Source organism: Protopterus annectens, chromosome 2.part2 (assembly GCF_019279795.1).
Source record: "Protopterus annectens isolate FY-2018-M chromosome 2.part2, PAN1.0, whole genome shotgun sequence".
Classification (NCBI taxonomy): domain Eukaryota; kingdom Metazoa; phylum Chordata; order Ceratodontiformes; family Protopteridae; genus Protopterus; species Protopterus annectens.
In genome coordinates this window covers 1035334857-1035349555 of record NC_056730.1, presented here as the reverse complement: position 1 = coordinate 1035349555, position 14699 = coordinate 1035334857, and the positions used below count along the sequence as shown (strand labels likewise).

Sequence of the window (14699 nt, the reverse complement as noted above, 5' to 3'; positions counted from 1 at the left end):
TATATATATATATATATATACATATACACATATATATATATATACACACACACACACACACACACACACACACACACACACACACACACACACACAGATATATATATATATATATATATATATATATATATATATATATATATATATATATATATATATATTGTAACATGTCTGTCATCTGTAACCCCCCTATAATTTCTTTCAAGTCTTTAGAAGAAATTATATATTCGATTTCAGTCTTAAAAATTCCTTTTTTATATGTCCATTCCCTATTCTTTCCTACTTTTAAATCTATAGATTTTATTAATTCCATTAACATATTACTCGCCTGTCTTAACTTCCATTTTCTTTCCACAAGATAAAATTCCCTGCTATCACTATTGATATATTTATTAATACAAATCCTTTGCTTTCTTCAAACAACTCTTTTCTCTCCATCATATTTGTATATGCATAAATAACTATTTTTGTTATATAATTTATTCTAAAGACTTGAAAGAAATAGTGAGGGTTAACGATGGCAGAATTTTCAGATCATAATGCAGTATGGGCTAGAACTGGGGAAGACAGTAAAATAATAATGCAGGGAAATGGATAAAGAGATTAACTACAGAGTTTAAAAGGAGGAATAAACAAGACAGAATTAAATATTATGGAAAGATTATATGCCAACTAGATAATGTAATAAAAAATGGACACAGTGGTGGATAGTATATAAGCAGAATTTTAGAAATGGAAAGAAATAAGATGAATTATAAAGAACTTTTACAGAATTATGTGAAATAGAAAAATGAAATGACAAAATATATGAAATAGAAAAACTGGTGTATGAAAATAATGCAGGAAAAATAAAAATGATGTTACATAGGCATTTTTCCTGAAGGGAAAGGGAGAGAAGTTTTCCTCTTATTCAGGAAAAGTAGAGAAATAAGAAAAGGAAGGATGGATGCTATCTTAGATGGCAAAGGAAATACAGAATGCAAACAAGAAGATAGTATGGAAGTGGTAGAAAGTTTTATTGAGAAACTATATGAAAAAGCAGAAATAGATGGACAAGAGGAATAGAAAGTGAAAAAATCTGAAAAGTAAGGATTTTTGTAAGAAAATGATATAACAATAGAAGAAATAGAGAAGGTGAAAAAGGAAGGCAAAAACTAATCAACACCAGGATTAGATGGTATAAGCTATGAGTATTTTAAGGAAATTAAAAAAAGACAAAAGATAATGTTTTAATAAATATTAAACAAATCAATTAAGGATGGTTTAGTGGAAGAAGACGTGGTGGAATTTTAACATTTATATGGAAAGAGAATAAAAGAAAAGATAAAAAACATTGGAGGCCCATAACACTAGAGAGTTCTGACAATAAAATATTTAGAAAAATAAAAAGGATAGAGAAGGTATTAGATAAGATGGTAGAAAGGGAAGGGAGGTGAAAGAAATATTAATTAAAGTGAAAGAAGTAGTACAGATAACAATGAAAAAAATAAAAAAATATGACTGATAGGATGTGATATAGCTAAAGAATTTGATAAACTGAGCTATGAACCAGTATGGCAGATTTTTGAGGCATGTGGCATAGGTGAAAAATATTATTGAATTAAAGAAATTGTATAAAATTAAAGGGTGCAAGTTATGATAAACAGATGAATAGGGGAAAATATGTATTAAGAGAGGTGTAAACCATTGATGCCTGATCAGTATGTGCTTATTTGCAGTAATAATTAATGCCAAAGTACAGACATGCATGTAGGAAATGAGGGAGGCAAGATAAGATGGAAGGAAATGTTACATTACCAATACATCTAGCATATGCAGATGATTTAATTCTAGCAACAAAAAAACAAGGAATTAATAAGTGGGGTTGTAATGAGGATTGAAAAACTGTTAAAAAGCTGGCATGCAGTTAAAAAAATGAAGTGTAAAGATTTTGGAGAGATAAAAAAATAACTGGAATATTTTTCACAAGAAAGGAGATAAAGATCTTGGAAGTGACACTTGGTGAGTATGAAAGTATAATAAGTTAATGTTAGCTTGACAGAAAAGATTTTACTTATCTCAGAAAAAAGCATATATGCTGAATACTTATGTATCATAAAAAATGGCATATTTAGGGGAAATATATATGTTTCCCACTCAAATGGAAAAAAAGTGCTATTTGGAATTTTTTTAGCTTCATTTGGAGATCAAGGCTAAACCCAGTGAGAAGATGGATAATTTATAATAAAAAAGAAAAAGGAGGTTTAAATTTAAAAAAATCCATTGATGTACTTAACATCCATGCATTCATTTTGAGTAATGAAAAATGTAAAAGAAAGACTAAAAGAAATGATTAGCAAGATGCTATATGATAAATCTAACAACAAATGTGAAGAAAACCAGGGAAAAGAAAAGAAAAAGGGACTGGATAGGGAAAATGAACATGACAAAAAATTAAATTATGGAAGTTAAAAGTAAAGGAAGTTGATGGGAAATGAAAAGAATGGCACAGTATGATTTTAGAAAAAATGTGCATCTATGGAAGGAATTAAAAGAAGATAAAAAAGGCAATAAAAGACAAAGGGAAAATATTAGAAAATACTTATGAAACAGAGGACATTTTGGGGAGAATATTATTAGGCAAGTTACCAGTGAAAGGGAATATTAAATATATGGTAATGGAGGTAATAAAATGTTTTGAATGTAGTGAAGAAGAAACAAAAACACAATGGTTTTGGATTGCAAAAAATTAAAGAATTTTGGGAAAATTTTAAAAATGAATATAGATAGGAAGGGTTTAAATGTTTAAATATGAATATGGCATTGTATGGTAAGTATGATAAAGTAAAGAAATGTGATACTGATAAATGAGATAAAGTACTGTTTGTGATAATATAAATGTTAGGGGGAAATGAGAAAATTTCTTATACAACAAGAAAATGGAAGAGTAATATGTATTAGCTGAAATAAGAAAATTGTTGTGGTAGAAAGATTAGAAGATAGAAGATAAATATTAAAGAAACAATAATGAAAGAAATAGAAATTCTGTCTCCTTCTTTTTACCCTTTAAGTTATTTTCTAATCACCGCTAATGATTCTACTTATATATTTACACTTTTTCTATTCCTACATCTACACCATGATTGTAAACCATTCTTCACTGTTGTTATCAAATTTATTCCATGTTATTATCAAATTATTCTGTGTGGTTATTATTTTATTTTAATGTACTACTACTGCTTTTTATACTCTGTATTGTGTATAAAACTTTCTTGTATATAATTAAATGTGGGGCTTTTCTCCCCGGGCCTCCACTAAAAATGGGCTCATTTTAGGCCAAGGGGATCTTCCCAGTAAACAAATGCAGTAAATAAAAAATAAATATAAATAACTTTTTAGTTAACTTCTTTTGTGTTGATAACTTGTCCTTTTTGTTTTGATAACTGCATATAATTTTAAATATGAATGCAAAAAAAAGTTTGTGCAAATAATTGATTTAATTTTTTAGTGTTGTATACAATGAATGTAAATGTTAACAAAGCACCCCTACTCTTTTTGATAGGTGCCAAGGAATCTTTTATACCCACCTTACTTATCACCAACTCAGGCAGATGGGACATTCAAAAGGATGACACACTCAGGAGTGCAGCACCCTCATTATACTGCACTGTAGTGTCCGCTATCAATCTACCTAGTATGGGACTAGAACATACAGCCTCCTGCAGCAAAAGCAACTGTGATACCTGTTGTGGCACTGACAATGATGATAATGGTACCCTTTTGGGTTTGGGACTTTTGTTCTATGTTTTTGTTCTTATTTTGTTGGTGCATGCCAATTTGAAGCTTTCGGGCTTAGTTTATTACACTGTGATAAGGACTTGAAGCCTCCATCCATTCTCTATGGTTTAGAATTATAATGTCACTTCATTACTTGATGCATTTGTATGTGCTCATTATCTAGCTGTATATTTATTTTTATCTCCTTTTAGGATCCGTGTGTCTACACAGTTACTCCCCACCTACCTACCCATAAACTGGGGACATATTTGTTCTTCACAAAAGTACTCCAGATTCCCTAATAAATACAATTCTTGCTCTCAAATGCAGTTCAGTAAGTGAAACAATCCCTCAGGCTGTAGCTTAAGTAATTAACCCTCCCTGCAAGATAACAATCAAAGCATGCACCATTGCATAATCATTTCAAGTGCTGGGACCCACTACAGTGAGTCCCAAAATGTAGACATGGAAAAGTAGAAAAAATAGTCTTACATATATTAAATCTGAGACGGCCATTTCCAGGGATATTTCCTCTTCTCTAAAGTATTGCAATCTCAGAGTTTGTACATACCAGGGGGTGTTGAGGTGCAGGGGACTTGCTGCCTGAAAAAAGAAGATTAAAGAAGAAAGAAGCTCGATGTTCAAGATTTGTTCTTCTCCTGGGTTTTCAAACTTTTCTTTTTTTTGGCTTGTCTGCTCTCAGCATATGAAATATCTATATTTCTTTTGGAAGCTGCATCATTGCTTAAGTTCCTTTTTATAATTGTACAATCATATATGGTACATAGGAAGTAGCTTCACACTCTCTCATCTCTAACTCTCTCGGGTTTACGTATCTCCTTTTTTCCCCAAGTTGTAATAAACTCTCACTGGCTTATCAGGTACTATTGTCTTCTTTGTATTTGTAATGGCGCTAGCTGTTAAACTTACTTTGCCATTCATGCAACACCTTGGTGGCATATTGTTTGGTTCTTACCTCCTATGAAAAAGTCATCCACTGATTGTTTCCAGTGGGAAGCCCATCCAAACCTGCTCTGTTCCTCCTATCTGATCTTTACTCCTCTACCTTACTCTTATCTCACCATTCCTCAAGTAACTTCTTTTATAAATGAAAAAGGCATTCCACTCCTGGGCTGAGTGTAAAAAAGGTCCAAGGAGCTCAGAGCTCTACACCAGAAAACAAATAAAATAAAATAAAAAAATCAAAAGCAAATAAATAAAATGTTTTTCCTCATACTTCCAAGAAGCACCTTAAACCTAAAAAAAAAAACCCACCACTTATCTACTCTGCACACCTGTAACTACAGCCTACCTACCATACTCCATCAAACAACCATGAACACTTAACCAGCAAGATGCAAAGCTGGAAGCCTTACCACCAAAGGACACCTACTACACAAGCTGCATATCTAGAGTTTACCTCTAGAAGACACTATTCTTTTAAGAATTACATAATAATCCATGCAGGAAAAATAATTGTATTAACTATGTTGCTACTGATGGCAAGCACATTGGAGTAACTTATGTACAAATCCTGTCTATCTCTACCTCCACATAGCCTAACTAGTGCAGGCACTACAAAGGCATGTAGACTAGATATGCTTATATGGTAGGGATTGACCACATTGGAAGCATTGTAACTAGTGGAATATACCTAATGACATTAAAACTATTCTACAGTGGTTGGCCCAATCTTACAATGAGTAGATGCAGACCATCACAGTAGTATCAGTCCCTTAAATATTAGTACAAACAGGATATCTTCAACTCAGTTCTTGGCCTGCTATAAGAATGACACAGAAAAAAACTCTTATCAATAGGTTATGTAAATAACAAATGCTCTCATTTAAAACAGTGGACCAGTTAATACAATTTTAAAATAATTGCAACTCAGAAACTTGGCTTAAAGATTCAGCATGGTTATCCTCCCATTTCATTCAGAATTAACACAATATTTATAGATAACTGGCTTGGGACACTCCAAGAAATGGGGTTTGGTGCAACTAGCACTTGTGCAGAACTCATTAACTCTAATAGTCATGAGTAATAGCTCCTCTGATAAAGAACCTGAATCCTAGTTCAAATAATTCTTGAGGATAAACATTTTCAGTAGTCATTTACCTTTCTCCTCCTATGTGCAACACAGTGGCACAGCAGAAAGCATTGTCACCTCACAACAAGTAGTTCTCTTATTCAAATATTTGATGGGGTGCTTTCTGTGCAGAGTCTGCATGTCCTCCCTCTGTTTGTATGGGTTTTCCCCTGAGTGTTCTGGTTTCCTACCACATTCCAAAGACATGCACATTCCAAAGGCATCAGTTACTCTAAATTGGCCATTGGTATGTATGTGTGTGTGTGTGTGTGTGTGTGTGTGTGTGTGTGTGTGTGTGTGTGTGTGTGTGTGTGTGTGTGTGTGTGCATGTGTGCATGCATACATGTGTATGTGTGTGTGTGTGTGTGTGTGTGTGTGTGTGTGTGTGTGTGTGTGTGTGTGTGTGTGTGTATATATGAGTGAGTGGTATAAAAGAACAGCCATGGCAGAGCTAGGTACCTAAAAGTGTCAACGTTGGCTCTAGATGACTATCAAATTCTGAAGTAAAACCACAACTCCATGTGCAAATTAAAGGGAAAACGGGTTGTGGATTGATGGATTCACATTCCTCCTCCCTCATCAGTCTGCTTGACTGAAAAAACTCTAATCAAATTATGTGGAATATCAAACACCACAAGCTTGTAATATAGTTTGTGACCCAACCACTGACTGGAATAGTCTCCAGAAACCACACATGAATTGATGAAGAAGCACATACAGTCTAATCAGTGGGGGTACTGGAACAAACCACAGAGCTAATAGCATTACTAGAATAATAGACATACTCACTTAGTGACCACTGTCCTTAATTTTCTATCTGATTCCCCAAAGGTCAAAAGCCAGCAACTCAAAACATGCTATCAGTGACAAAGCAGAATCCTCAGCATATACACTGCACTCAGAACTGCAAAATGTTGACTGCAATTTATGCTACAAATGAAAGACTGCACACCCTAAAAACATGACAAATGAACTCCTGGCTTACTCAGGACTTTAAATAACTAATAAAATCTAGATCCAAGTCATACAAAGGATAGAAAAAGGAGCCTGCTGCTGTGAGCAATTATATGGGTTATCAGCAGCTAAATGTGACACCAGAAAAAAGCACTAACTATGCTAAATAAGAACATATCAGAAAGCTACAGACATCAGACCTAGCTTACTCATAAAAATCTGTCAGGCAGTACAAAGATTTTAATGAGTACATCTTAGATATTCCCAAAAATTGGAGCAAGATACAGACTTAATGCTGAGTTACCTGTAGAGCTAAATGAAAATATATGTAACCCATTCATCAATTCTCCTAGAGCAATGTCTAGTTCTCCATTATATAAAGTAATAGGCTAAACCACTTTTAACCTCAAAACTGTACTAAAGTCTCAAGTACAAAAAACACCTAGAAAACACAGACTATGGATACAAAGCAGAACTCCATACAATACACCACAAAATCTTGCAGGTATATAGCAATATACCCAGCCAACCCTTAGCATTCCTGTTTTTAATCTAACACTTACCAATAAAATCGTAGCTTTTAGTTTTAAACACATTTTAGTCAAAAAATATTTTGAGTACCAACTCCTCAACAGCAAACAGTATACACACTATCATTCTTCAATGCACCAAGCCAAAATTCTGGAAAAGATCTTCTAAGACAGATAGTTGAAATCATTATAAATGATATTTTGACAAAGCAAGCCTTTCACCGCATCCTCACACCATATACTTTCTCCTCATCGACAGAAAAAAATATATATCAACAGAGATTGTAGAAAACTAATTGGTGAAATATTCTTAAACCTAAAATAGGCATTTGAATCAGTTTTCCACAAAATACTGTTTTAGTAACTGGCAGACACTGGGCTGGAATCATGAATGCCTACACTAAGTGTACACAGTCTGTATTCAAGTACCTCCCTACCACATTTTTTGTGCTGCCGATTCACTCAGAAAGATTATACTAAGTGTAGATATATTCTACACATTGTGCTAACCTTTACAAATTAATCTCGATATTTAAGGCTGCAAAAAATCAGTAGGAAACTAAAACAAGTAGGAAGAAGGTGGGAGTTATGTTTGTGTAGTCTGTTCATTCAGAAAGGTGTACACTTAGTGCAGGTGTTAATGAATCTGGCTTACTGTCATCTCTGAAGATGTCACCTAATAGTTTGAAAGCCAGCTCACTTATAGAACATTCTAAGTTGCAGTGTATAACACTCTGAAACTGGAATGGTCAATGAAGGCATCTGACATTGGTCAGCCTTTTGTCTACTGTTATTTTTCATTTTTATCCAAGTCCTTGCCAGGGAACTTCCACAAACCAAATTGCATTCTGTATGCAGATGATATATATATATATATGTATGTATATATATATATATATATATATATATATATATATATATATATATATATATACATACACATACATGGATATAAAAAGTGTACATGCCCCTGTTAAAATGCCAGGTTTTTGTGATATAAAAAATGAGACCACAATAAATCATTTCAGAACTTTTGCCACCTTTAATGTGACCTATAACCTGTACAATTCAATGGAAAAATAAATAATAAACATACAATAAGCTGGTTACATAAGTGTACACACCCTTTAACTAATACATTGTTGAAGCACCTTTTGATTTAATTACAGCATTAAGTCTTTTTGGGTACACACCTGCCATCAATTAAAGAGACTCTGACTAACCCCAAATAAAGTTCAGCTGTCCTAGTAGGATTTTCCCTGGCATTTACTCAGTTGCCTGCTACAGCAAAAGCCATGTTTCATAGAGAGCTTACAAAGCATCAAAAGAATCTCATTGTTGGGAGGTATCAGTCAGGAGAAGGGTACAAAAAAAAATTTCCACAGCATTGGATATACCATGGAACGCAGTGAAGACAGTCATCAAAAAGTGGAGAAAATATGAGAGAACAGTGATGTTGCAAAGAACTGAAGCCCCACCAAAACTGATGAAAAGACAAGACAAAAACTGGTTAGAGAGGCTGCCAAGAGACCTACAGCAACACTGAATGAGCTGTAGGATTTTCTGGCAAGTACTGGTTGTGTACTACATGTGACAACAATCTCCCTTATTCTCCATATGTTTGGACTATGGGGTAGGGTTGCAAAACGGAAGCCATTTCTTACACAGAAAAGCATCCAGGCCTGGCTAACATTTGCAAAACAATACATAAAGTCTCCCAAAAGCATGTGGGAAAATGTGTTATGGTCTGATGAGACCAAGGTTGAACTATTTGGCCACAATTTCAAAAGGTACGTTTGGTGCAAAAACAACACTTTGCATCACCAAAAGAACACCATTCCCACGGTGAAGCATGATGGTGGCAGTATCATTCTTTGGGGTTGCTTTTCTTCAGCTGGAACTAGGTCTTTAGTCAAGGTGCAGGGAATTATGAACAGTTCCAAATATCACTCACGCTTGGCCAAAAACCTTCAGGTGTCTGCTAGAAAGTTGAAGATGAAGAGGAATTTCACCTTTTAACATGACAGTGTCCCCAATCATACATCCAAATCAACAAAAGAATGGGTTCACCAGAAGAAAATTAACTAGAGCCCAGACCTAAATCCAATAAAAAATCTGTGGGGTGACCTGAAGAGGGCTGTGCACAAGAGATGCCCTCGCAATCTGACAGATTTAGAGTGCTTTTACAAGGAATAGTAGGCAAATATTGCCAAGTCAAGATGTGCCATGCTCATAGACTCCTACCCAAGAAGACAGAATGCTGTAATTAAATCAAAAGGTGCTTCAACAAAGTATTAGTTTAAGGGTGTGCACACATATGCAACCAGCTTATTGAACATTTTTTTCTTTTTTATATTTTTCCCCTAATAGATTTGTTTGTTTTTCAATTGAATTGTACAGGTTATACTTCACATTAAAGATGGGAAAAGTTTTGAAATGATTTGTTGTCTCATTTTTTTATATCACAAAAACCTGGCATTTTTAATAGGGGTGTGTACACTTTTTATATCCATTGTATAATCTTTACAATATCAAATGAAGAATCAAGCCTCTATGAAAAAAAGCACTAAAAGAAAACCATAAATCAATATTTAATTTATCTGACTACTAAAAGACTAACAGTGAAAATGCTAAAACCAGAATTAATGTTGTTCAGAACACACCAAAGGCTAATAAACACCCAATAAACTATCAGTGACCCAATGGAAATACACCTACCCTGAACCACACAACAAAAATACGTGTGCTATTTTAGATTAAACTCTTGCATTCAGTTCTAATAACTGAATTCCAAATTAACAAAATGTAACGTCAACTAAAAATCTCATATAAAATGTCTAATTTGCTCCTAATTAAAAACGAAGCATGCCACAGCCTTAAAAGTTGTGCTCGCTAGAATAGAATGTAGTATGTCAGCAATATAATTTCTGTACAAAATACTGCAATAATAAAAACTTCTGGAAAAAATATGTTTGTATATGTATATGTATATATATATATATATATATATATATATATATATATATATATATATATATAGATTCATATATATATATATATATATATATATATATATATATATATATATATATATATATGTATATATAGGTCTACCAGAGAATATCGAAACCTGGGTAAGTAACTTTTTGGTTGGTCACGAAGGTGAATTTTGCCCTTTTCCCAACTGTAGTGTGATTTCAGAGTTTGTATATTTAGTTACGGGGGTGTGGGGGTGTAGCTCCCCTCCTGGGTGGGTTTAGAATGGTGAGGTTTAGGTTTTGTATGTGGTTGACTGAGTGATTACTTACCTGGGAAGATCATTGTTGATCCGGTCTGTCGATGAACTGGGTTTTCATTTATTTCACCTCGGTTATGTGGTCTTCGATTATCTGTGGTTTCGATGTTCTGAAGTAGACCCATATACATACACATGTGTATATATATATATATATATATATATATATATATATATATATATATATATATATATATATATATATATATATATACCACTGAGAGAGAGAGCGAGACAGAGAGAGAGAGAGATATATAGATATATATCAAAACTATAAAAAAAGTGTGCATCAATGCATCATGCTAAATACAAAAAAAATGTTCTCCAGTAACAGCTAGGGCATCATTGTTTCTCAAACAAGCACATACACTACATGAAATATATTGTCTTCCTATTTTAAGCAAGTTGAACATTAGAGAGTTTCTTATTCTCTTAATAACCATTAAGGCATTTGACTAGTTATACAACAATTAATACTAACAACCAGCAAAAAAGCATTTACAAAAATGTGCCAGTAAACTGGAATGTTATTCCAGAAAAAAATAATAACATGGAAAGCTGACCTGGTTAAAAAAAGGGTTCTAGAATCACTTGAAGGTTCCTTCTTTTAAAGAAAGTAAATGTAACTGCTTTTGGTGGATGGATTGAGAAGGCATATCAGTTATCCAACCAAACAACCTTCTTCTCCTCCTTTTCCACTGCTTTGAAGTCACAGTCAAACAAATGTAAATGTGTGGATGTAAATAAAACAATCTGCCATTTATATTAATGTCTTACTAGTAATCTAGCCATTGCTGGTTCAATAACAAGGTTGTATAAAATACCTAAAACTGCACTGCTTACAACTCTTAGCCTAAGGACTTGTTGAATTCTTTAACAGCTATGCTGTATTGTTGTTTTGCTGTGCAAACTATTGCACATATCGGTGTACTTATTATTCAAGCTGTCATGTCATCATTGGGTTGTACTGAAGTATAACCTGCTTGTACGGCTGTACCTCCTTGTAGTATCAGGCATTGTGAGCTTGCTGAATAATTCAATATTGTAAGAAAATGTGCCCTCAGAATGTTGTACTGTGAAAATTACATTGTTATTTAAACTACTGCATGTGATATATGAATTATAATACCAATTAACAGTGTCTACTGTCCTTATCTACCTATGTCATTGCTGAAAGGAACCTTAGATCAGATCACTTAGATTAACACATGATTATTAGATAGATAAATAAATTAATTAAATATATACATAACCATGAGGTCCATAGGGATATACATCCCAGTTACTCTTAAAGGAGAACTGCACCCACAGACTCAAAAAACACGTTTATTTCATCTTGGTTTGGTGTTTCCTACATTTTAACACCACTTTGAGACTATTTACAGTTTTTTTTTAATATTTTTATATGTAATTTCTGAGTTTGACCACATGGAGTCTGGCATCTTGAAGTGATCCTGATTGTTTAGTCTGCCTCTAGGTATCCCACAATGTAGTGTTTGTCTGTAAAAAATTACAATTGCAGGCCTCTTTCTTCCTAAAGCTCTTGTCACTGCATTGATTTTACATACATAATGTGCTATCTTTCTGTCAAGTAGTTTTAAGTAACATTCCATGTTGTTCAATGACTACTTAAGACACAAACTGTACAAATGCCATAGAATAGACTTTCAAAGTGCTTTTTACTGCTGCTTCTTTTTAGACTGGCTAAATTGCAGTCTTGTGAAGCCTGAATTATACTACTTTGACTCATCGCCCACCCCCCTTCACACCTAACTTCCCTAGCTATCAAAATGCTAAGGGTAATTTGACCTGTTACCTGTTGTGATTGGCAGTTCTTAGCAGGGGATTTGACTCATGTACTGTTGCTTTATTCTAGCCTTTTTTGTATGGGTAAGGGAAGGACCAGGGATCTGTGACATAACAGCATGGGTGGGTTTTTAGGATGGGCATGGTGATGTCTGTTTGGGGAAGGAACTGCCCAGAAAACTACATGTATTCGCTAGCCTTGATGACATTAGTGAATTGGAGACTACAGCAAGCTTTTTCAGGATGGGATAAAAGGTTTTAGAAAGTGAAACCACCACAGTTGAGTAAGGTACTGTTCTAGTGGAGAGAAACAGTTGATTAAAAATATTTTAAATGCTGTATTGTTGTTTATACATAGCAGGGACTGTGAATAGGGAGAAGAAAGACAGAGAAGTTGAGCAGTTAGTAACAGAATCCCATTGCTGTCCTTTAAAGAAATGGTATGGAAGGGTGACTACATTCACATTACATTAACTCATGAATGGTACCCAAACTGTGACAGAAAATTAGTAAATTAAGTTTCAGTTAAGGCCAAGGCCTGATGCACTTTGCTTAGTGAAACTTATTTGGAGAGGCAAGAAATCACATTGATTGACTATAAGCTACCAATGTATCTCTTTGATTAATGCTGGGATACTTTAATAATATATTTAATAATAGCTTCAAGGGGAAGAGAGATCATGAAAGTGGAGAAATATTACATGACCACTTATGGAATCTCTTTCTTATTTTGAGTGCTGTGTATGTATGCACAGCAGTGTACCAAACTTGCCTCAGCGAAAATGGAAAAAGCTTGTTGCCTGAGCTGAGACAAAGACTTGGGAGAAGGGAAGGTTAAGGACTTCACTCAATGTCCTCACAAGAACTTACATGGATCAACATTAAGAATGGTTTTAAAGAAAGAAAAGGGCAAAGTCAGCCTCATTCATCATCAAATTCCCATACCTTTGAGGAGGACTTGTAGAAAGTTCTACAAGGTATGTGCTATCTCTTTGGATGATGCATTAAACAAAATCACCCATGGGGAATGACTTGACATGTATCTGCTTTAAGAGCATAACTTGGAGCCACATGCCATTATGAAAATAATACAACTGGGAATACACCATACACTTTTTGGATTACTTTCTGCTAATTACTGATGGGTCTCTCTAAAGGCAGCATACAGATTATTGTACATGAAGCTCTGGGCCCACTTAATAGAGATAAAATCACAGGATAAGCACAGAAGATACCCCTGGACACCCATGGATACTTACAGACCAGGACATGGATATTTTCATCCTTCCACAGACAAACATTTGTAAACTATGTATTCTATCTGATACAGTTATTAAGATAATTATAATATGGTTCATCAAACTGCTAAACCTCCTAGCACATCTTGCATTCATTCAATGGGCAGCTGGTTCAGGACAAAAAATACAAAGGTTCTTAATTACATAATGAAGGAAAGGGTATGGATAAGCATCAGATGACAAAGGTAATGAAAGAAACAAGAAGGCATCTGAAATTACAGAGAGATTTTTTGAACAATGCAGAGGAGTAGTAGTGATGTGTTATGACAGGGCATGTGAATGGCTGCATGGATCTAGAGTTGTATGAAGATGGATTAATAAAGTATGGAATAGGCAATTATTCCTGGAGAAAGTGATTTGACAAACATATCCAGTACTCTGGGAGAGATATACACATGTTGCTGGATGTGATCTTTTTAGAAATGATGCCCATTTGGTTGAAAGTAAGATTGAAAGGAATATAAGTCTATGGAAGAGTAGGGTATGTTTCATGGCAGACAAGGTACTTGTGAATATTCTATCAAGGGAAAAATGGCAACAGAGCACAAAGGGTGATGAAACAGTTGGCACTTAAGTCACTAATATTAAAGATATAATTCAAACAGTAATACATTTCGAGATTACTTGGTTATGATATTGACAACTATTGAATTATGAGCCCAGTATTTAGAAATTGACATTTTTATACTGTTTTCTTTATCTATGCTAACTACGCACAGTAAGCTACATTTATGCACAGTCCTCTTGATTGGTGCATCATATCTCTTCAGTGATTGGTTGCATTCTTTCTTACTCTGTCTTTATCCCAACTTGATTTCCTTTTGGATTAATGGTCTCTTTACTCCTGGTATGATTTTTTTCTCTTGTAGTTTTCTAATACAACTTTATATTGCTTCTTCATTTTTCTTCTAATGAAGTCTATTAAAGGTGAAAGTACTTAACACAGATCTTTTAAAATTTTGTTCTTC

At 34.1% G+C, this 14699-nt stretch overlaps 1 protein-coding gene across 1 annotated transcript in view; it reads right to left on the bottom strand.

Annotated features, from left to right (window-relative positions):
- LOC122796001 (contactin-associated protein-like 4) overlaps positions 1-14699 on the bottom strand; it is an 858360-nt gene that overhangs the window by 780674 nt on the left and 62987 nt on the right. The gene's annotated exons all lie outside the window — the stretch shown is intronic.